We start from the raw sequence: 25,000 nt of genomic DNA on the forward strand, positions 1-25,000 counted from the left end.
AACACACAGAGAACAGTTTAATAGAGGAACGGAGCGCCCAGGTCTGAAGGAGAACAGACAGAGAACAGTTTAATAGAGGAACGGAGCGCCCAGGTCTGAAGGAGAACACACAGAGAACAGTTTAATAGAGGAACGGAGCGCCCAGGTCTGAAGGAGAACACACAGAGAACAGTTTAATAGAGGAACGGAGCGCCCAGGTCTGAAGGAGAACACACAGAGAACAGTTTAATAGAGGAACGGAGCGCCCAGGTCTGAAGGAGAACGGACAGAGAACAGTTTAATAGAGGAACGGAGCGCCCAGGTCTGAAGGAGAACACACAGAGAACACAGAGCTTACAGAAAGGTCTTTTTCATGTCAAGGACCCCCAAATTGACACTAATTAATTCGCCAGTGGACCCCCTTTTAATGGCATTTCTATCTCTGAGACCCCACTTTATATTGTAAAATCAATGTAAATTTAACTCTGAGAGTGTATAAAAGGTTCCAAACTATCATTTAGCTCATGGGGACCCCCTGGAACTCCCTCAAGGACCCCTGGGGGTCCCCGGACTCCACTTTGAGAACCACTGTTCTAAAGCAGTGGTTCTGGACCCTAGAGAACATGCAGTTCTGTAAATAATAAAAAACTATATTTTTAAGGTGATTTTTGAAACAAACAATTACAGGAACATACTGTAATATGCAAGAGATACAATATCAAAGAGTAAACAACAAAAAATTGTCAATAGTGTTAATAAAATAAAGTAGCTTTTCAGAAGCTATTTAAAATATGACACCAGGTTCGTTAGCCTTTGAAAAGCTTTGGTGACGCCGGAAAAGGCCCAATCACCCCATTACCCATGAGGTGAGGTGAGGTTTAAGTATTCACCCGTTTCCTAGGCTGTGTGTGTTCCACTTCCTGTCGATTTCATTGGATATCATTGGTCATCTGACCAGTTTCATTGGATTTCACTGGATCAAATCGACAGAAAGTGGAACACACAGCCTAGGAAACAGGTGAATACGATCAATCAACTGATGGATGGATCCCTATCTGAGGATCTCACAAAGGGTCATAATGCGTTGACTGTACTATGTTGCTGTTTTTACATTTATGTTCAATAAACTATTCAATCAATCAAACCTACCAGGCAGCTTTGGGGGCGCTTGGACAGACTGAGTCATGTTTTGTGGAAAGGAAGCTTCAGCTGTCAACCTGTCGGAGTCAACTCAACACCTGGGGACAGATAGAACACACGCGCACACACAAACAAACATTGAGATGTCATTTTTAAAGTGCATTTTGTAAGATGTTTTTTTCACACGTATATGCAGTTACAGTACGGTATGGATAATAATAAGCTTTATTGTCCCGGGAGGATATTCACAGGTCTATTCAAACACCCACGTCAAAACAACACATAGCACATAACACCAAGACAAGACAAAAACATGAGGTCCCCCATTGTACAGTATGCAGAACCATGCTATATCGTTTGTTTAATGCCGCGAGGGGACAAAACTCCCACTAAAACGGACCTTTTTCCACGCTAGATGTGAACACTAGAACGAGACCCCCTCGATCCATGAGCCAAGTGACCCCAAATGGCTACTTTGCGTAATAGGTTTACATCCTCACTCCACTCGTTCACGGTAAGCTACATAGCATTAAGCTACATAGCATTAAGCTACATAGCATTTTGGCTTCAGTAGCCGCTACTACTGCCTGTATCCTCTCTGCACGCAGCAATGCTTCAGCCACCTGACGTACCCTTGAAGAAGATAAAGATCAAAGCTAACTTTTAGTTTCGGCTGCTGGAATTCAAGGTAGGAAGATTTACAAAGAGTAAAACTACGCTATTCCTACACAAACATGCACAATGTGCATGTGCCGTGTGTGTGACATCATTAACCCATTCTGACCTGAGATCAGATTCATACGAGGTTTCCGCCGGACACACACTGGTCTGATCAACCCATTCTGACCTGAGATCAGATTTAAAAAAGTCAGTCGTTCTTCGATTTTTCTAAAAATAGCAGACCTACAAGCTCGTATCGCGCCACTCGGTGGCGCGATATGAGCTTGTAGATCTGCTATTTTTAAATAGCTAAAGCATGACATGATGCTGACACCAAAATGGGTGCCCAGTCAGAATGGGTTAAAATAGCGTCCTGGCAGTAAAAAATAAAACATAACAATCACCATTTACATTCCTGGTAATAATAACGTGATTTTTTTGAAGAGGGTCAGAGGCACTCACGGCGCCGCCATGACCACGGCCTTGCATGGCTTATTATTTGCATTCATTTGTAACTCTGACGAGGAGCGTGTACAAATATAAACTAACGGAACCTTACGGGGTCCATTTGATTACATTTGCACACACTCAGAGTTCAATGAACTCTGAGGATTTTTTTTGTTTGTTTTACTGTGCCAAGCCAAAAGGAGTCACATTTCCCAGATGTTAGATGTCTGGTTTTTGAAGCTGACTCCTCAACACACTGTGGAGGTAGCTAGAGAGTAGTAGACCTGCTAACATACACACACACACACACACACACACACACACACTGGAAACCTTCACTTTAAACGAGCTACAGTGTAGTGGCTCTCCCGTTAACAGCGGATCTAGAAGCTTCTTTACAGGAGCTGTAAAGCAAAGTACAGAAAGACCTGGACAGTTTTATACGTTCTCTCAGAGCTCGTTAGCCTGTGTGCCGTTAGCCGTTAGCCGTTAGCCTGTGTGCCGTTAGCCGTTAGCCGTTAGCCTGTGTGCCGTTAGCCGTTAGCCGTTAGCCTGTGTGCCGTTAGCCGTTAGCCGTTAGCCTGTGTGCCGTTAGCCGTTAGCCTGTGTGACACCGTGATGTCGTCCTATTCTCATACTCACGCTTTCCCCTTAACCCATTCTGACCTGAGATCAGATTCATACGAGGTTTCCGCCGGACACACACTGGTCTGATGAACCCATTCTGACCTGAGATCAGATTCTAAAAATGTCAGTCGATCTTCGATTTTTCAAAAAAATAGCAGACCTACAAGCTCGTATCGCGACACTCGGTGGCGCGATATGAGCTTGTAGATCTGCTATTTTTCAATAGCTAAAGCATAACATGATGCTGACACCAAAATGGGTGCCCGGTCAGAATGGGTAAAAAGTAAAATGACACTTTGTTAAAGGTTTAATTGTGTACTTTCCTTGACATGATTTAACTACAAAATACTGGTGAGCTATTTTCAATATTTATTATGTTGAAAAATAAATAATTATCCTCATTGAACAGCTCTCCGAGTTGCTCTTTCAGCGCGTTACACCAACGCAAACAAAGCTGATCATTTTGTAAAATCGCAAAATCTGACAAAACAATGGTGGAATTTGGCTTTGAAGGGCTTTGCTTTTTCCGTTATTAACACATGTACAGTATATGCCAGCATGATATTAATCATGTCATTGTGTGTTAGGATGAGGCCTTTCAGAGCATTATATTGAAAGCATCGACATACTGTACAGTGTACACAAAACATACCACACTTGAATAACAAAATAATATTCTGATGTTGGTGTTCTCACTTAGACTGGAGTCCATTGTGATATAATATGCTCATCCCCCTCCCAGTCCCATGCATACTGTACCTGCATAATGTATGTATGTATATATGTTGAAGCATTGTCAGAATAGCATTTTGATGAATTGTGGTACTTTTTGTAAGCTTTCAAAGTGTTTAAGATATGTTTTGAGTAGTTACTTCAGTAACTATGATGCATAGGATAACATACATGCATAACATACTGTCCCTCAATAATGGAAAAAGGAATACATGTTCCTCTTAAAAGGTATATTCAGTGAGTTCACTCAAAAAACCTTTCGTTTTTGGCTGTGGGACCCAGCCTTTCGTCCAATCAGGATAGAGAGTCAAAAACGAAACCTAAGGTTTTTTGACCCCCAGGGGTTAACTGGGGACAGGGAGGAACTCCTTATATGGCCAGCACACTCTATAGTAGGGAGGATTATCACAACAAAACAAAAAAATAAGTGATATTTGAATTAAGTGAAATCACTGAATATACCTTTAAAGTTTTGACGAATGAACCCCTATCCAAGTAAGAAGTGACAAAGGACCCACGCGTCCAAAACGCTCCCTATTCTAATCACGGAAATATTGCTGGCATGAAAGAAGGCTCCGACCCTTGAACAGTATAATGATAAGTGCACTGTACATACCGTCTGTTGTCGTAACGTGTTTTATAGTGCCTCCAGATAAGACTATCAGAAGAAACGACAGTCAGCTCCCGTACTCAGAGGGGATAATATTATGGTCTCTGTCGGGGTGGAAACCTCATAACGTCCAAAAGACTTTTCATGATCCAATTTTAAAAATGGCGAAAGCAGCAGATCTATACGAGCTTGCATATCTGCTACTTTTGATGCTGAGGTGTCCTACTGTATATGGACCCCAGAATTCAATAACTACTTTTGATGCTGAGGTGTCCTACTGTATATGGAACCCCGAATTCAATAACTACTTTTGATGCTGAGGTGTCCTACTGTATATGGACCCCAGAATTCAATAACTACTTTTGATGCTGAGGTGTCCTAATGTATATGGACCCCAGAATTCAATAACTACTTTTGATGCTGAGGTGTCCTATATGGACCCCAGAATTCAATAACTAATACCAAATGTTATCATGACTGTAGTCTGTCCATGTTTGTGATCCCAATGCGGTTAGTTGATTGGAAGCCGTGAGGCTGCTGGAGTGGTAGTGGTGGTGTGGAACCACTGTACAATACTGTACTGTATATACTGTACTGGAACCACTGTACTCTGTCTCTGTGCAATAAATGGCCTCCAGAATATCCATGACTGTCTGGACTCTGGACCTTTCAAAACCTCTTCCAACTAGACCTAAGAATCTCTCGCACTATTTCTGTACTCGGACCTCTTGTAAAAGATATATACTGTACGTCAATGCTTTTGTGTGACGCTGTACAGTATGAACAAGTACAGTATATGGAGATAAGTACAGTATATGGAGATAAGCGGTTTCTGCCCCGACAGCAACGACATGTTTAGAGTCGGCTCCTGTATTCGCTTGGAGTTATATGAGCGTCAGATAAATGACTGACGTGCATCCTGTGGAGTTTGTCAGGCGGCTGACAGACAAAGAGGTTCTGTGAAGGTACGTTTGATGGATGTGTTGACAGGGGATTCACCGTGCGCTCACACCTCCAAGCTGTGTGTGTGTGTGTGTGTGTGTGTGTGTGTGTGTGCGCGCGCGCATGTGTGTATGTGGGCATGATGACTCAAGCCTGTGCACTGATGGAATTTAAGCTCATTCTTCTGTTCTTCTTCATTGTAAGTAACTCTGAATGCCTAAAAACGAAACATGGGCGGATACCTGTGTGTGTGTGTGTGTGTGTGTGTGTGTGTGTGTGTGTGTGTGTGTGTGTGTGTGTGTGTGTGTGTGTGTGCGTGCGTGGCAGATGAAAGGCGAGGGAAACGCGTCCAAAACAATAGCCCCCATAAAAGCTTTTGAACCGCGTCCAACAGCCACAAGGCCGACCGACGCTACTTTTATCGAGAGGATCAGCTGCGCCGTAAAAACCACTGTCCTCATGACACTCACCGCCAGCGCTAAAACCTCCAACAGCAGACACACACACACACACACACGCACACACACACACACACACACACACACACACAAGGGACGGAGAGAAGAGGCACTGGGAATGGAGTCCTCTTGCCTTGAGAGCAAAGTGTACCCCTGGGCAGTAAACTTCATTTACTGTGGAACGTGGTGACTGAGTGCGTTTATGCTTTGAGTGGCTACAATTACATAGACGAGTACACAGCAAAAACCCTCACGGTTTATGTGTTTGTGGCGTCTGTAACGGAGTGGGTAGTAGAGCAATGAGAGCGGTCAGCGGTTTGACCCCCGTTCGGCTCGCCGCTCTACAGTACGTGTCCAACAAGCAAGGCATTTAACTCCCTAAAAGTCTCGTCACACAGCCGGGGAGTGTAAACAACCCCCCCGAGTTATTGATGCAGGTTCATATAGCCTGGAAAACATTTATTTTTCGTCCAGCAGCTTTTATTTGCTTTATTACTGCCAACGATGTTCACCTGTGTGAACGTATTGATGACAGAACGATGTTCACCTGTGTGAACGTATTGATGACAGAACGATGTTCACCTGTGTGAACGTATTGATGACAGAAACAAGTTCCAATTGAATAATGTGTAAGGAACCCCAACGGTTCCCCTCATCAAAAAGCCATCTGCTTGGTGACGATACTCTCCCTTAACTCAGAGTTAAGGTCATTAACATTAAGGTGACGATACTCTCCCTTAACTCAGAGTTAAGGTCTTTAACACACTGGCGAATTAGTGATGCGACGCGAGTAAATTACCTTCGGGTCGCGAAATATCTGGCCGGCAATCTTTGACGCGGCTGCCCCTATACGCATCTAAATGCAGACGCGTGTATGCGATTATTCGCCACACCTCTCCTCCTGCTCCTCCTCCTCCTCCTCCTCCTCCTCCTCCTGCTCCTGATTATTCGCCACACCTCTCCTCCTCCTCCTCCTGCTCCTGATTATTCGCCACACCTCTCCTCCTCCTCCTCCTGCTCCTGATTATTCACCACACCTCTCCTCCTCCTCCTGCTCCTGATTATTCACCACACCTCTCCTCCTCCTCCTGCTCCTGATTATTCGCCACACCTCTCCTCCTCCTCCTCCTCCTGCTCCTGATTATTCGCCACACCGACTCCACTCCACTCCAGTCATTTGTGGTCCACGGCCACCCGCCCGTGCCGTCGGCAAGATAAAATTATAAATACATACAGCGATGCAATGACAGTTGAGTTGACCAAAGTTTGGCGGAGCCCGCGGTGGTGGCTGCTGTTCGCATACTAGTGCCCTCCCCCCCCCCCCCACACACACACACACACACACACACACACACACACCCTCCAACTGCTCTGGTGTGGTGGAGGGTAGGCCCATTTAGACCTGAGGCCTATCCTAAAAAACAAATCTTTTAAATCCTGACAGTTTTCTGAAAAACCTATGCTTCTATGTCAGTAGTGAAAAACCTATGCTTCTATGTCAGTAGTGAAAAACCTATGCTTCTATGTCAGTAGTGAAAAACCTATGCTTCTATGTCAGTAGTGCTCAAAACCTATGCTTCTATGTCAGTAGTGAAAAACCTATGCTTCTATGTCAGTAGTGAAAAACCTATGCTTCTATGTCAGTAGTGAAAAACCTATGCTTCTATGTCAGTAGTGAAAAACCTATGCTTCTATGTCAGTAGTGAAAAACCTATGCTTCTATGTCAGTAGTGAAAAACCTATGCTTCTATGTCAGTAGTGAAAAACCTATGCTTCTATGTCAGTAGTGAAAAACCTATGCTTCTATGTCAGTAGTGAAAAACCTATGCTTCTATGTCAGTAGTGAAAAACCTATGCTTCTATGTCAGTATAGAAAAACCTATGCTTCTATGTCAGTAGTGAAAAACCTATGCTTCTATTTTATTTTTTTAATATATTTTTTATCCCACGATTTTGTAACCCATTTTTCACCCCTGTGTCAATCATCTAATGTGATCCTGGGCTCTACACACCCTCCGCCAACCTGGGGAGAGCAACGGACTTAACTCATGATTCCTTCATGCTTGAGTGTCCAAGTTGCTCCTTTACACCTGACAGGGGGGAGTTTCCCTGGTTGGACGTAGCGCGTGGAAGGAGCACGTTATTCCAACCAGTTCCTTTCCCCTCCATCAGGCGCCCCGGCTGGCCAGGGGGAGGCAGTTTAGAGACCAGGATTACTGCATGTTTTTGTGAGGGTACCTACCCTAGGGGACACGGGGAGAACATGCAAACTCCACACAGAAAGGCCCTTTCGCCAACCCTCTTCTATGTCAGTAGTGAAAAACCTATGCATCTATGTCAGTAGTGAAAAACCTATGCTTCTATGTCAGTAGTGAAAAACCTATGCTTCTATGTCAGTAGTGAAAAACCTATGCTTCTATGTCAGTAGTGAAAAACCTATGCTTCTATGTCAGTAGTGGAAAACCTATGCTTCTATGTCAGTAAAACCTATGCTTCTATGTCAGTAGTGAAAAACCTATGCTTCTATGTCAGTAGTGAAAAACCTATGCTTCTATGTCAGTAGTGAAAAACCTATGCTTCTATGTCAGTAGTGAAAAACCTATGCTTCTATGTCAGTAGTGAAAAACCTATGCTTCTATGTCAGTAGTGAAAAACCTATGCTTCTATGTCAGTAGTGGAAAACCTATGCTTCTATGTCAGTAGTGAAAAACCTATGCTTCTATGTCAGTAGTGAAAAACCTATGCTTCTATGTCAGTAGTGAAAAACCTATGCTTCTATGTCAGTAGTGAAAAACCTATGCTTCTATGTCAGTAAAACCTATGCTTCTATGTCAGTAGTGAAAAACCTATGCTTCTATGTCAGTAGTGAAAAACCTATGCTTCTATGTCAGTAGTGAAAAACCTATGCTTCTATGTCAGTAGTGAAAAACCTATGCTTCTATGTCAGTAAAACCTATGCTTCTATGTCAGTAGTGAAAAACCTATGCTTCTATGTCAGTAAAACCTATGCTTCTATGTCAGTAGTGAAAAACCTATGCTTCTATGTCAGTAGTGAAAAACCTATGCTTCTATGTCAGTAGTGAAAAACCTATGCTTCTATGTCAGTAGTGAAAAACCTATGCTTCTATGTCAGTAGTGAAAAACCTATGCTTCTATGTCAGTAGTGAAAAACCTATGCTTCTATGTCAGTAGTGGAAAAACCTATGCTTCTATGTCAGTAGTGAAAAACCTATGCTTCTATGTCAGTAGTGAAAAACCTATGCTTCTATGTCAGTAGTGAAAAACCTATGCTTCTATGTCAGTAGTGAAAAACCTATGCTTCTATGTCAGTAGTGAAAAACCTATGCTTCTATGTCAGTAGTGGAAAAACCTATGCTTCTATGTCAGTAGTGAAAAACCTATGCTTCTATGTCAGTAGTGAAAAACCTATGCTTCTATGTCAGTAGTGAAAAACCTATGCTTCTATGTCAGTAGTGAAAAACCTATGCTTCTATGTCAGTATAGAAAAACCTATGCTTCTATGTCAGTAGTGAAAAACCTATGCTTCTATTTTATTTTTTTAATATATTTTTTATCCCACGATTTTGTAACCCATTTTTCACCCCTGTGTCAATCATCTAATGTGATCCTGGGCTCTACACACCCTCCGCCAACCTGGGGAGAGCAACGGACTTAACTCATGATTCCTTCATGCTTGAGTGTCCAAGTTGCTCCTTTACACCTGACAGGGGGGAGTTTCCCTGGTTGGACGTAGCGCGTGGAAGGAGCACGTTATTCCAACCAGTTCCTTTCCCCTCCATCAGGCGCCCCGGCTGGCCAGGGGGAGGCAGTTTAGAGACCAGGATTACTGCATGTTTTTGTGAGGGTACCTACCCTAGGGGACACGGGGAGAACATGCAAACTCCACACAGAAAGGCCCTTTCGCCAACCCTCTTCTATGTCAGTAGTGAAAAACCTATGCATCTATGTCAGTAGTGAAAAACCTATGCTTCTATGTCAGTAGTGAAAAACCTATGCTTCTATGTCAGTAGTGAAAAACCTATGCTTCTATGTCAGTAGTGAAAAACCTATGCTTCTATGTCAGTAGTGGAAAACCTATGCTTCTATGTCAGTAAAACCTATGCTTCTATGTCAGTAGTGAAAAACCTATGCTTCTATGTCAGTAGTGAAAAACCTATGCTTCTATGTCAGTAGTGAAAAACCTATGCTTCTATGTCAGTAGTGAAAAACCTATGCTTCTATGTCAGTAGTGAAAAACCTATGCTTCTATGTCAGTAGTGAAAAACCTATGCTTCTATGTCAGTAGTGGAAAACCTATGCTTCTATGTCAGTAGTGAAAAACCTATGCTTCTATGTCAGTAGTGAAAAACCTATGCTTCTATGTCAGTAGTGAAAAACCTATGCTTCTATGTCAGTAGTGAAAAACCTATGCTTCTATGTCAGTAAAACCTATGCTTCTATGTCAGTAGTGAAAAACCTATGCTTCTATGTCAGTAGTGAAAAACCTATGCTTCTATGTCAGTAGTGAAAAACCTATGCTTCTATGTCAGTAGTGAAAAACCTATGCTTCTATGTCAGTAAAACCTATGCTTCTATGTCAGTAGTGAAAAACCTATGCTTCTATGTCAGTAAAACCTATGCTTCTATGTCAGTAGTGAAAAATCTATGCTTCTATGTCAGTAGTGAAAAACCTATGCTTCTATGTCAGTAGTGAAAAACCTATGCTTCTATGTCAGTAGTGAAAAACCTATGCTTCTATGTCAGTAGTGAAAAACCTATGCTTCTATGTCAGTAGTGAAAAACCTATGCTTCTATGTCAGTAGTGGAAAAACCTATGCTTCTATGTCAGTAGTGAAAAACCTATGCTTCTATGTCAGTAGTGAAAAACCTATGCTTCTATGTCAGTAGTGAAAAACCTATGCTTCTATGTCAGTAGTGAAAAACCTATGCTTCTATGTCAGTAGTGAAAAACCTATGCTTCTATGTCAGTAGTGGAAAAACCTATGCTTCTATGTCAGTAGTGAAAAACCTATGCTTCTATGTCAGTAGTGAAAAACCTATGCTTCTATGTCAGTAGTGAAAAACCTATGCTTCTATGTCAGTAGTGAAAAACCTATGCTTCTATGTCAGTAGTGAAAAACCTATGCTTCTATGTCAGTAGTGAAAAACCTATGCTTCTATGTCAGTAGTGAAAAACCTATGCTTCTATGTCAGTAGTGAAAAACCTATGCTTCTATGTCAGTAGTGGAAAAACCTATGCTTCTATGTCAGTAGTGAAAAACCTATGCTTCTATGTCAGTAGTGAAAAACCTATGCTTCTATGTCAGTAGTGAAAAACCTATGCTTCTATGTCAGTAGTGAAAAACCTATGCTTCTATGTCAGTAGTGAAAAACCTATGCTTCTATGTCAGTAGTGGAAAAACCTATGCTTCTATGTCAGTAGTGAAAAACCTATGCTTCTATGTCAGTAGTGAAAAACCTATGCTTCTATGTCAGTAGTGAAAAACCTATGCTTCTATGTCAGTAGTGGAAAACCTATGCTTCTATGTCAGTAGTGAAAAACCTATGCTTCTATGTCAGTAGTGAAAAACCTATGCTTCTATGTCAGTAGTGAAAAACCTATGCTTCTATGTCAGTAGTGAAAAACCTATGCTTCTATGTCAGTAGTGAATTACCTATGCTTCTATGTCAGTAGTGAAAAACCTATGCTTCTATGTCAGTAGTGAAAAACCTATGCTTCTATGTCAGTAGTGAAAAACCTATGCTTCTATGTCAGAAAAACCTATGCATCTATGTCAGTAGTGAAAAACCTATGCATCTATGTCAGTAGTGAAAAACCTATGCTTCTATGTCAGTAGTGAAAAACCTATGCTTCTATGTCAGTAGTGAAAAACCTATGCTTCTATGTCAGTAGTGAAAAACCTATGCTTCTATGTCAGTAGTGAAAAACCTATGCTTCTATGTCAGTAGTGAAAAACCTATGCTTCTATGTCAGTAAAACCTATGCTTCTATGTCAGTAGTGAAAAACCTATGCTTCTATGTCAGTAAAACCTATGCTTCTATGTCAGTATAGAAAAACCTATGCTTCTATGTCAGTAGTGGAATGCACTTCCCATTGCAGTCAGAACTGCAGCATCACTCCCAATCTTCCGCCGTAGCCTGAAAACCCACCTTTTCAGACTCCATCATGGCCCTTAGCACTTACCCTAAACCCTTAGATAGCATTTCTGTTGGATTATATAGCATTTGATACAGACTTATAGCATGTTATGTAGACAGCACTGTAATTGTATTGTATGTAGTCATAGCACGCCATAGTACACATATATAGCATAGTAGTAAAGATGTATAGTTTATATGTATAGTGTATGTATAGTTTCACTATATAAATATTCCACTGTTACTTTCTTAGCTTACGCATGTTTCATGATAAATGCTTTTTATGTGATGTATTCCCATGCTTTGTTCTTGCTTGAAATGTAAGTCGCTCTGGATTAAGAGCGTCTGCTAAATGCCTAAATTGTAAATTGTAAATTGTAGTGAAAAACCTATGCTTCTATGTCAGTAGTGAAAAACCTATGCTTCTATGTCAGTAGTGAAAAACCTATGCTTCTATGTCAGTAGTGAAAAACCTATGCTTCTATGTCAGTAGTGCTCAAACTTTTTCATGTTAAGGAGCCCTAGAAGTATCTGTATTTGGCTGCGGAAACCCTCATCTGGACCCTCCCAGAAGCAAAGATTAAAAAGAAACGTTTGCTCTGAAAGATTGCGCCACGTTGTCACGATTTTTCAAAAATATCAGATCTACAAGCTCGTAGCGCGGCACTCGGTGCCCCGCTACGAGCTTGTAGATCTGATATTTTTCATTAGCTAAAGTATAACATAATCGAGACAGTTTGGGCTGCACTATGACTGGTCAGAGCAGGTGTAGCCTCGGTACCAGGCTTTCATTTTTGTTGGTGCAAAAAATTGAAAGCCTGGAGGAACGCGTTGGCCGCTCTGGTCTAAAAGTGGGAGTCAACCCTTCCGGGTGGGCGTCGCTCCAAATGATGTGACGTAGCACTGCACTAGGGGGGAGAGGAGGGGCCGGGGGTGACGGACAGATCGATGAGATCCAATCAGGGCGTGCGCAAATCTGAGCCGCGACCCGCCCCTCTAGACCAGAAACCTAACACGTTAGCTCAGGCTAGAGCAGGTGTAGCATTCGCCAGCGAATGCCTGCAAAATTCGACACCAGAGCGAAAAAATTAACAGACGCATTTTCGCACCGTGGAAATGCGTTGCTGATGTGGAAGCGGTGTGTAGGGACCTTTTATGAGGGGTTTTTTTAGGGCCCCTCCTATGCCCAGCTGTGTGTGTCTGTGTCTGTGTGTACGCCATAGCGATAATTTGATTGGCTGAGCTCGGTATGTGATGTATGATGACAAGAGCGCCCCTCACTTCACACGAGTGTGAAAATTTTAAAGTAAGCCAAATTATTTGCGTTGAATATTGGCGCCCCGGGCGTGTAAAGACCTTTACGAATGAATAAATGCACACTTGAGGAATTTACTGTAGCGTGTATAAATACAGTATGGGGTGAGTTGAATGTACCAAACCTACATTAACTCGGAGTCTGGCGGTAATGATATACTGCCATAAACATCACAGCAGGAATTCTGAAAGCCAAAAGTCATGTTTAAAACCCCCAAAACCCCAACGCTTGCAAAATTAGTAATCTTCAGCTCTGGCTCTGGGAGACACACGGCCTTTGACAACACATCTGCACACATACCGTGTGTGTCTCTGTATAGGGTGGAAACCTCATATACTGTGTGTGTCTCTGTATAGGGTGGAAACCTCATATACTGTGTGTGTCTCTGTATAGGGTGGAAACCTCATATACTGTGTGTGTCTCTGTATAGGGTGGAAACCTCACATACTGTGTGTGTCTCTGTATAGGGTGGAAACCTCATATACTGTGTGTGTCTCTGTATAGGGTGGAAACCTCATATACTGTGTGTGTCTCTGTATAGGGTGGAAACCTCACATACTGTGTGTGTCTCTGTATAGGGTGGAAACCTCACATACTGTGTGTGTCTCTGTATAGGGTGGAAACCTCACATACTGTGTGTGTCTCTGTATAGGGTGGAAACCTCATATACTGTGTGTGTCTCTGTATAGGGTGGAAACCTCATATACTGTGTGTGTCTCTGTATAGGGTGGAAACCTCATATACTGTGTGTGTCTCTGTATAGGGTGGAAACCTCACATACTGTGTGTGTCTCTGTATAGGGTGGAAACCTCACATACTGTGTGTGTCTCTGTATAGGGTGGAAACCTCATATACTGTGTGTGTCTCTGTATAGGGTGGAAACCTCACATACTGTGTGTGTCTCTGTATAGGGTGGAAACCTCACATACTGTGTGTGTCTCTGTATAGGGTGGAAACCTCACATACTGTGTGTCTCTGTATAGGGTGGAAACCTCACATACTGTGTGTGTGTCTGTATAGGGTGGAAACCTCATATACTGTGTGTGTCTCTGTATAGGGTGGAAACCTCACATACTGTGTGTGTCTCTGTATAGGGTGGAAACCTCACATACTGTGTGTGTCTCTGTATAGGGTGGAAACCTCACATACTGTGTGTGTCTCTGTATAGGGTGGAAACCTCATATACTGTGTGTGTCTCTGTATAGGGTGGAAACCTCACATACTGTGTGTGTCTCTGTATAGGGTGGAAACCTCACATACTGTGTGTGTCTCTGTATAGGGTGGAAACCTCACATACTGTGTGTGTCTGTATAGGGTGGAAACCTCATATACTGTGTGTCTGTATAGGGTGGAAACCTCATATACTGTGTGTGTCTCTGTATAGGGTGGAAACCTCACATACTGTGTGTGTCTCTGTATAGGGTGGAAACCTCACATACTGTGTGTGTCTCTGTATAGGGTGGAAACCTCACATACTGTGTGTGTCTCTGTATAGGGTGGAAACCTCATATACTGTGTGTGTCTCTGTATAGGGTGGAAACCTCACATACTGTGTGTGTCTCTGTATAGGGTGGAAACCTCATATACTGTGTGTGTCTCTGTATAGGGTGGAAACCTCACATACTGTGTGTGTGTCTGTATAGGGTGGAAACCTCACATACTGTGTGTGTCTCTGTATAGGGTGGAAACCTCACATACTGTGTGTGTCTCTGTATAGGGTGGAAACCTCATATACTGTGTGTGTCTCTGTATAGGGTGGAAACCTCATATACTGTGTGTGTCTCTGTATAGGGTGGAAACCTCACATACTGTGTGTGTCTCTGTATAGGGTGGAAACCTCACATACTGTGTGTGTCTCTGTATAGGGTGGAAACCTCACATACTGTGTGTGTCTCTGTATAGGGTGGAAACCTCATATACTGTGTGTGTCTCTGTATAGGGTGGAAACCTCACATACTGTGTGTGTCTCTGTATAGGGTGGAAACCTCACATACTGTGTGTGTCTCTGTATAGGGTGGAAACCTCATATACTGTGTGTGTCTCTGTATAGGGTGGAAACCTCACATACTGTGTGTGTCTCTGTATAGGGTGGAAACCTCACATACTGTGTGTGTCTCTGTATAGGGTGGAAACCTCACATACTGTGTGTGTCTCTGTATAGGGTGGAAACCTCATATGTCCCAAAAAGAAACGGTTCATTTTCAGGATTCACATTCAAGAACTGCACAAAAAAGCAGATCTACAAGCACAAAACACGTCGCTTTGCGCTGCGTTTTGAGCTTGTCAAGGACCCCAAAAACGATATGTAATTGTATATATGAATATTATGTTCAATGATTTGAGGCACATTTTCACGATTAAAAAAAAATAGCAGACCTACAAGTTCATGAGCTTGTAGATCTGCTATTTTCCAATAGTTAAAGCATAACATGATGCTTTAAAACACATTATGTTGCCCGACAGCAACGATATCACGAGGGTTTACCTTTGGTCTGTGTTGTGTGTGAGTGCGAGCGTGCTTACCTTTGGTCTGTGTTGTGTGTGAGTGCGTGCATGCTTACCTTTGGTCTGTGTTGTGTGTGAGTGCGAGCGTGCGTGCGCACGTCTCTCTGGGCCTGGCGCTGACGGAGTCACACAGATCTCTGCAGCTGTACGACACCTCCCTCTCTCTCTCCTGCCGGCCCGGGGTCACTACTGCACCCACCCACTGAGAGAGAGAGAGAGACAGAGAGAGAGAGAGAGAGAGACAGAGAGAGAGAGAGATGGAGAGAGAGAGAGAGAGAGAGAGAGAGAGACAGAGACAGAGACAGAGAGAGAGAGAGAGAGAGAGAGAGAGAGAGAGAGAGACAGAGACAGAGACAGAGAGAGAGAGAGAGAGAGAGAGAGAGAGAGAGAGAGAGAGAGAGAGAGAGAGACAGAGAGACAGAGACAGAGACAGAGACAGAGAGAGAGAGAGAGAGAGAGAGAGAGAGAGACAGAGAGAGAGAGAGAGAGAGAGAGACAGAGACAGAGACAGAGACAGAGACAGAGAGAGAGAGAGAGAGAGAGAGAGAGAGAGAGAGAGAGAGACAGAGAGAGAGAGAGAGAGAGAGAGAGAGAGAGAGAGAGGGGAGAGGGAGAGTGAGAGAGAGAGAGTCAGAACATTATAAACATAGTTTTTTAGATCACTGTTTCAATTGGTCGCGGACAAAGAATTTATGGGTCGAGAGTAGATATCCCCATATTTTTCCTACAATTTGGAAAAATACATTATATAAATAAAAAAAAGAAAAAAGTAATCTAATTATTTCCGTAAAAGATTTTTTTTTTAAGTTAAGAAGTAGTGAAAATACCAGATCTACAAGCTCACAGCGTGGCGCGAGATCTCGTAGGTATACTATTTTCACTATAGGATTGGGTCCCGGGCAAACATCTAATTCGTCTTTCGGGTCTTGAGCTAAAAGCCGCTATTTTAGACAACACAGACAAAATAAGACAAGTTCAAGGCCGACGAGGCATGCTCACATCCTTGTGTGGGGACGTCAAAAGCCATTGTTCATTAAGAACACGGTTATTTAGTTATTTTGCTTAGCCTATACTTGCCCGACCTAATCTAACCCTCAAATCCATGTCCCTGACCCTAAAACTATAACCTCTCACTCTAGCCCTAAACCTAATCCCTGAATTGCCTAATCCTAATCTCAATGTTTTACTAATTGCAACCTTTACTCTAAAAACCTTTCCCTCGTGGGAACCAACCGAGACATCAACTCCACAAGGTCACTTTTGACTGGTTTCCCCTGGTGGGGATTTGCGGTTCCCACATGAACGTGCGCATGCACACATACACAGTGTGCACACATACACCTTGCGCGCGCACAGCTCAGAGATACAGTGATATAAACACAGACGAGGTTGTGCTGGGTCGGATAACAAAGTTCACTGTTCCATCCAGAAACTATAGAGTGTGTGGTTTCTACTGTTTTTATAATAAACAACACACACACACGGTCATATATTTATCTTTCTTTTCATGCACGCTCACGCTCTCACGCGCACACACACACACACACACACAGAGATCTATTGTCCATAGCCCGAGGCACATTCAAGTAGCGAGCTGCAACAGGTCTGCACAATGTCAACAACAACAGACATACCAAGATACTGTCTCATCCTACTGGGGGTGAGCAGTGTGTGAGAGAGAGAGAGACAGAGAGATACTGTCTCATCCTACTGGGGCTGAGCAGTGTGAGAGAGAGAGAGAGAGAGAGAGAGAGAGAGAGAGAGAGAGAGAGAGAGAGAGAGAGATACTGTCTCATCCTACTGGGGGTGAGCAGTGTGAGAGAGAGAGAGAGAGAGAGAGAGAGAGAGAGAGAGAGAGAGACAGAGAGATACTGTCTCATCCTACTGGGGGTGAGCAGTGTTGATTTTGTCGACTAATACTATGTCGACCACCTTTTTTCACTGACGAAAACTAATCTAAATGAAAACTAAGCCACGATGACTAAAACTAAGACGACTAAATATATTGATTTCGTCAACAAATAAAAACTAGACTAAAATGTTAGGACTAGTGGACAAGAGATCCAAGAGATCCAGTATAAGTCATTTTACACCACTGGTTCAACACATTCACTACACCACTGGTTCAACACATTCACTACACCACTGGTTCAACACATTCCCTACACCACTGGTTCAACACATTCACTACACCACTGGTTCAACACATTCACTACACCACTGGTTCAACACATTCACTACACCACTGGTTCAACACATTCACTACACCACTGGTTCAACACATTCCCTACACCACTGGTTCAACACATTCACTACACCACTGGTTCAACACATTCCCTACACCACTGGTTCAACACATTCACTACACCACTGGTTCAACACATTCACTACACCACTGGTTCAACACATTCCCTACACACTGGTTCAACACATTCACCACACCACTGGTTCAACACATTCACTACACCACTGGTTCACCACATTCCCTACACCACTGGTTCAACACATTCACTACACCACTGGTTCAACACATTCACTACACCACTGGTTCAACACATTCACTACACCACTGGTTCAACACATTCACTACACCACTGGTTCAACACATTCACTACACCACTGGTTCAACACATTCACTACACCACTGGTTCAGCACATTCACTGCACCACTGGTTCAACACATTCACTACACCACTGGTTCAACACATTCACTACACCACTGGTTCAACACATTCACTACACCACTGGTTCAACACATTCACTACACCACTGGTTCAACACATTCACTACACCACTGGTTCAACACATTCACTACACCACTGGTTCACCACATTCACTACACCACTGGTTCAACACATTCACTACACCACTGGTTCACCACATTCACTACACCACTGGTTCAACACATTCACTACACCACTGGTTCAACACATTCACTACACCACTGGTTCAACACATTCCCGAAAAAGAGCAAAACTTTTCATGAATTAAACCAAAATTCAATGATTTTATTCAGTGAATTTCATAACTTAATAAAATAATTATGTGAGAAATTCCATACATTAGAAGAAAAGAAGTAGTGAAAATAGCTCACAAGCTTCAGGCTTTAGCTACTATAGATACTATACGTACATAATTAGTATATAACGGGGATCACCTGATGATGATGTATTGACATCGTTATTTTCCTGCACACTGTAATTAACTTTAATTGTCTGCGTTTGCTCCAGTGCCTTCCTTCTTTCTTCCCAGTAATGACATTAGTCATGATGACTCATCACTAATTCAAGTGGTTAAACGCCAAGTAAAAAATCACACCCGCGTAAACTGAGCGGTGCGTGTGCGTGTGTGTGTGTGTGTGTGTGTGTGACCTGAATGTGTCATATGGGTCGTGCTCAGACAGTCAGACATAGGGACATACAGACACACACACACACACACACACACACACACACTCTCTAATGGAAATGAATATTCTCTCAGGTCCTTTTCCTAGGGGTGAAAAGTGGCATATTTACGTACCGCAATATGACATAAGATTCTAAAAATGCTCAGTGCAATGTAGGTGTTTCCGTGGACGGAGCGGTGATTTAGGAAGGCAGGGTGCCCCGTGCCCCGAGTCAAACATGTTTGAGAACCACTGGTGTTGTTTTGTACTGTTATCAGCAGGGGAAGGAATCCACCTCTGCTTAATGTCACCATGTCAGCTAACCCCTCTGACCCCTGGGAAACACACACACACACACACACACACACACACACACACACACACACACACACACACACACACACACACACACACACAATAGAATCTATGCTGTTGGAACACGATGGTGAGTGGTGCAATAAATAACAGCTGTGAGTGTCATGTTTTGTTTTTTCTCCATTATAACAGCGTTTCTCAATGTCATTGCATTTCCTTCAAGGACCCCCAGGTTGGTATTTATAGGCCATGGAACCCCTTAACTCTGAGAACCTTTTATTTCCATCAAAAGAACTTGGAACTCTACTGGTTGTAGAACTGGTTCTGTGGATGCTCAGAACTCTTGTCGCTTTCACGGAACCGGCAATGAACCAGCTTTGTTTCCACCAGTTTGAAGCACCATTGTAGTCCCCAGTTGCACCATGCCGGTTCCATTCCAGGCGTGGCCAGGAGTGTATCAAAGTGTATCAAAGGCCAGGAGTGTATCAAAGTGTCCAAATAATGGGAAACAGTTACACTTTTCTTTCTTTTTACCAGCTGCTGTGCCGAGTCTATCATCGATGTGCAAGCTAGTCCTCTAGTCCCGCTCAGAGTAATATAATAGTAATCAGAGTAGATAATAGTAATCAGAGTAGAGCTAGTCCTCTAGTCCCGCTCAGAGTAATCTAGTAAGAGAGTGGCGACACTGGCATTGACTCTCGTTGTAACAATGGAATGCGGAAGTGCTCATTCTATCTCAATGGGATAGTTCCGGCCACAGGAGCAATGTTTGGAATGGAACTATAGCCCATACAGGCACCCGCTTTGCGGCGTGATCAAAGCGTGTCGCTACTCTCCTACTCTACACTCTGGTCCGGCTGGTTTTCTCATGGCGCACCGCAAATATGTCCGGGCGGGAACGAACGACTCAGGACACAATAGTTCCGCCTTAGATCATTTAGGTTCCTACCTAAACTACTGCGCTGAAACTGACACAGAGGCAGTTATAGCGGACCCCCGCAGATAATAATAATGCAGCTGGTAATTAATTTATTTAATCAATTCTTGTTTTAATGATGATTTTTCACTTGCTTTTGCCTAAACCAGCCAAATAGTGACACAACCCCTTTGGTTCCCACTTCCCAGTTCAGGGCAAGAAAAAAAAACCAATTCATTTTCAGTGGAAACCCTCTGAACTGGTTCAAACCCTCTGAACTGGTTCAAACCCCCCTCTGAACTGGTTCAAACCCTCTGAACTGGTTCAGAATTAGGCAGGGAAAAAAAGAACGGAACCGATTCAACCCCGGTGGAAAATGGTACATGAGTAGGTATAGGCTACTAATCATTTGTACATTATCAGGGTTACAGAATACAGATCTATAAATTGTTCACGTGGTTCCAAAATCCTAACTATCACCAATATAGCCGGGGACCCCCACAATCTTGAGTGTTCTATTAGTTCTATTACTTCTTCTTCTTATATTAGTTCTATCACTCTGTCCATTTGGTTACCACCCACTCTCCGTCATTTTAGCTGGGGACCACCTGGAACTGCTCGGTAATCAGGTGTCAGGTCGCAGAGGCTAACGTTGAAACGTTTCCAGCAGAGACTCCCAGACTTCCCACATTAGCGACTCTTAATGACTCCACCTGGTCCTTATAGGTCTGCCACATCGACTCTTAATGACTCCACCTGGTCCTTATAGGTCTGCCCCATCGACTCTTAATGACTCCACCTGGTCCTTATAGGTCTGCCCCATCGACTCTTAATTACTCCACCTGGTCCGTATAGGTCTGCCCCATCGACTCTTAATGACTCCACCTGGTCCGTATAGGTCTGCCCCATCGACTCTTAATGACTCCACCTGGTCCTTATAGGTCTGCCCCATCGACTCTTAATGACTCCACCTGGTCCTTATAGGTCTGCCCCATCGACTCTTAATTACTCCACCTGGTCCGTATAGGTCTGCCCCATCGACTCTTAATGACTCCACCTGGTCCTTATAGGTCTGCCCCATCGACTCTTAATGACTCCACCTGGTCCTTATAGGTCTGCCCCATCGACTCTTAATGACTCCACCTGGTCCTTATAGGTCTGCCCCATCGACTCTTAATGACTCCACCTGGTCCTTATAGGTCTGCCCCATCGACTCTTAATGACTCCACCTGGTCCGTATAGGTCTGCCCCATCGACTCTTAATGACTCCACCTGGTCCTTATAGGTCTGCCCCATCGACTCTTAATGACTCCACCTGGTCCGTATAGGTCTGCCCCATCGACTCTTAATGACTCCACCTGGTCCGTATAGGTCTGCCCCATCGACTCTTAATGACTCCACCTGGTCCTTATAGGTCTGCCCCATCGACTCTTAATGACTCCACCTGGTCCTTATAGGTCTGCCCCATCGACTCTTAATGACTCCACCTGGTCCGTATAGGTCTGCCCCATCGACTCTTAATGACTCCACCTGGTCCGTATAGGTCTGCCCCATCGACTCTTAATGACTCCACCTGGTCCTTATAGGTCTGCCCCATCGACTCTTAATGACTCCACCTGGTCCTTATAGGTCTGCCCCATCGACTCTTAATGACTCCACCTGGTCCGTATAGGTCTGCCCCATCGACTCTTAATGACTCCACCTGGTCCGTATAGGTCTGCCCCATCGACTCTTAATGACTCCACCTGGTCACCGGTCCACCGACAGGTCTGCCCCGTCGGTGATCTCCTCCCAGCTGGACGGGAGTGACAGAAACCCTACGGAGGGGCCCATGCATGCAAGGCCAGGAGGAGGAGGCTTCCGTATTAAGATGTCCGAACCTTTCCACAAGGTCATTATCCTGGGCTCTCTATACTCCCGAGTCTCCCACTGATGACTGAGCTTTTCTTAACCCTATCCGTAAAAGAGAGAATGGCAGCCACCGTTCCTCCTGAGAAAACTAATTTCGGCCCGATTGCGTGCGTTCTTAGAATTACCGCGTGTGTGTGCGTGTGTGTGTGCGTGTGTGTGTGTGTGTGTGTGCGTGCGTGTCTGCCAGTCTGCCAGTCTGCAGTCTTTGTACTCGCAGAGCTGCCAGTCTGCCTTGTCTCCGTCTCTTCAAGAGCGTAAGCGGTTAGTGGGGAGGGAGGGGGGTCTTAGCCTCTACGTTAGTGGGGAGGGAGGGGGGTCTTAGGGGGGTCTTAGTGGGGAGGGAGGGGGGTCTTAGCCTCTACGTTCACGTCTTACGTCTTACGTTCACCAAACCCATTTTGGGGGCGGGAACCACTTTTGGTGTTAGCATTATGTTACAGTATGCTTTAGCTATTGAAAAATAGCAGATCTACAAGCTACGTAGCGCGCCACCGAGTGGCGCGCTACGTAGCTTGTAGGTCTGCTATTTTTGAAAAATCAAAGAACGACTGACATATAGAAACATAGCTTTTTTCAGAAAACTGTCAGGATGTGTAGAAGACATTTTTAGAATCTGATCTCAGGTCAGGTCAGGTTAAGAAGTTCAGCAATGAGTTCAACATAAATATAATATAATAATGTAACAGATAATCGGATCATATCAGTCATAATTTCAATATGGTGCATCTCTCTACTCAACAACAGTCATTAAAGGCTGATCCGGCAGCACAGAACGTAACGTGCGGGGCATGTGTGTGAACAAGCAGCGTTGTCTCTCCTGCGGGCGCAGCCCAGTGAGCTGGCAAACTTTGATTTGATTAATAGAGCGATGTCTCATACCGATGCAGCAACTGGCACTTTTATTGGGCCGTCTTTCCCGACGGCACAAAGCCAGTTATTCATCTGGTTCACACAGCTGCTCAGACACTTTGCCCATGCAGTGAACACACACACACACACACACACACACACACACACACACACACACACACACACACACACACACACACTCAGACACTTTGCCCATGCAGTGAAGAATGTTCAAATGGGACCAGCATGTATACAGTAGCACTGTGTGCAGAGGAGAACCAGCCGTTCTTATGGACTGCATATGTCTCACACACACACACACACACACACACACACACACACACACACACGCACAGTACACACACACACACACACACAGTACACACACACACACACACACACACACACACACACGCACAGTAACACACACACACACACACACAGTACACACACACACACACACACACACACACACACACACACACACACGCACAGTACACACACACACACACACACAGTACACACACACACACACACACACACACACACACACAGACACACACACACACACACACACACACACACACACACACACACACACGCACAGTACACACACACACACACACACAGTACACACACACACACACACACACACACACAAAAAACCTTTGTATTTATAGCTGTTAATAAGTCAATGTTACGCTAATCCCAGGTGGTATACAGTCTACAAGTGCAGTACGGGCCAAGCAAGAATACTGTCTAATGCAGTGCGTTCACACGGGCAGATGCAAAGATTCACAGCATATTATTTGTAAGTTGCAGCCAGTTCAACTTATTTGCAGCTTTGTATCTTTTGTAGCAGTACTACAAAACGTATATAGCTTCACGTCGCTGGCTCACATTGAAAATGAATGGTAGACTGCATCTTTGTATCCGTGTGTGTGAACGCAGCTCCCGCTCCCTTTGTTTCTTTGGTTCCGTGTCTGTCTGTGTTTCATAACGGTGGTGTTTTCATGATGACGATGTAATAAAGGTCCGTCTGTCTCTCTCTTTATCCATCCATCTAGACCAGTGCTTTTCAACCCTTTTCATGTCAACTAAGGCCCATTATTCAGTCTGCATTTGAGCCACGGACCACCATTAGATGACATTCAGCCTCTCAGACCCAAAACTTATTTTATTTTGTTATTATTTGTCCCATAATGCCATGCTGTACTGATACCATGAGGAGAGAAAACAGGCAAATGTTGATCAAAATAACAATTATTTTAGAATCTATCTATCTATCCACTAGATTCTAGTCTAGTGTGAAGCAGCGTCTCCTCACCCAGCCATCCCCTCCTCTTTCTCCTTTACTTCATCCACCTTTCCCTCTGACCCCCGACCCCCCTTTTCCTTCATCGTCGTCCTCCTTTCCTCTCTTCTCCTCTTCCTCGCTCCGTTCTCCACCCCTCTCACTCCTTCATAACCCCACACCACTACTACTACACTTCCTCTGTCAGGGATTACAGCAAGAAAAAAAGAAGGAAATCTCATGACTGAAAAGTTATGAAACAGCGTGAAAGAAGCCCTCCCTACATGCACACGCACGCACGCACACGTGCAGCCGTGCACACACACACACACACACACACACACACACAGACACATGCCAGCAGTCTGATTCCTAGACATATGAAGGTAGACGCCTCTTCCGGCTCTGTTCTCGAGAGGGGGAAACATTTTGCCGCGATTCCTTGCGATCACAGCGGAAGCATGAGCGGATGCTTGCCAAGCTTCTGCGTGCATTACATAAAGGACGCGCTGTGATTGGCCAATAGTCACTTGAGTGGCTGCGAGAGACATGGAGGAGTCGCATGAGTGACGTCACTTCGGCAGCGACGCAGCGTGCCTTCAGTACAGTACAGTACAGTACAGTACAGTACAGTACAGTACAGTACAGTACAGTACAGTACAGTACAGTACAGTACAGTACAGTACAGTACAGTACAGTACAGTACAGTACAGTACAGTACAGTACCACTCACTTCAGACTGGTCTGATTAT

The 25,000-nt window shown here is 43.9% G+C and overlaps 1 long non-coding RNA gene across 2 annotated transcripts in view; it reads right to left on the minus strand.

The window, feature by feature from the left end:
• Window positions 1-281: 281 nt before the first annotated feature.
• The window catches only part of LOC310860404, a 51,375-nt gene continuing 26,656 nt past the window's right edge, over window positions 282-25,000 (minus strand). Inside the window, exons 2-5 of one of the 2 annotated variants that reach the window (XR_014569378.1) lie at window positions 15,674-15,777; window positions 15,556-15,593; window positions 1,129-1,217; window positions 282-303 (exon numbers count right to left, since the gene is read on the minus strand). This is a non-coding gene — a long non-coding RNA (uncharacterized lncRNA). Of the gene's footprint in view, window positions 304-1,128; window positions 1,218-15,555; window positions 15,594-15,631; window positions 15,778-25,000 lie in introns of both variants that reach the window. The other variant, XR_014569379.1, reaches the window with a different exon arrangement.

The sequence above is a fragment of the Protomyctophum parallelum genome (genome assembly GCF_964188405.1).
Source record: "Protomyctophum parallelum genome assembly, chromosome: 6".
NCBI classification, from domain to species: Eukaryota; Metazoa; Chordata; class Actinopteri; order Myctophiformes; family Myctophidae; genus Protomyctophum; species Protomyctophum parallelum.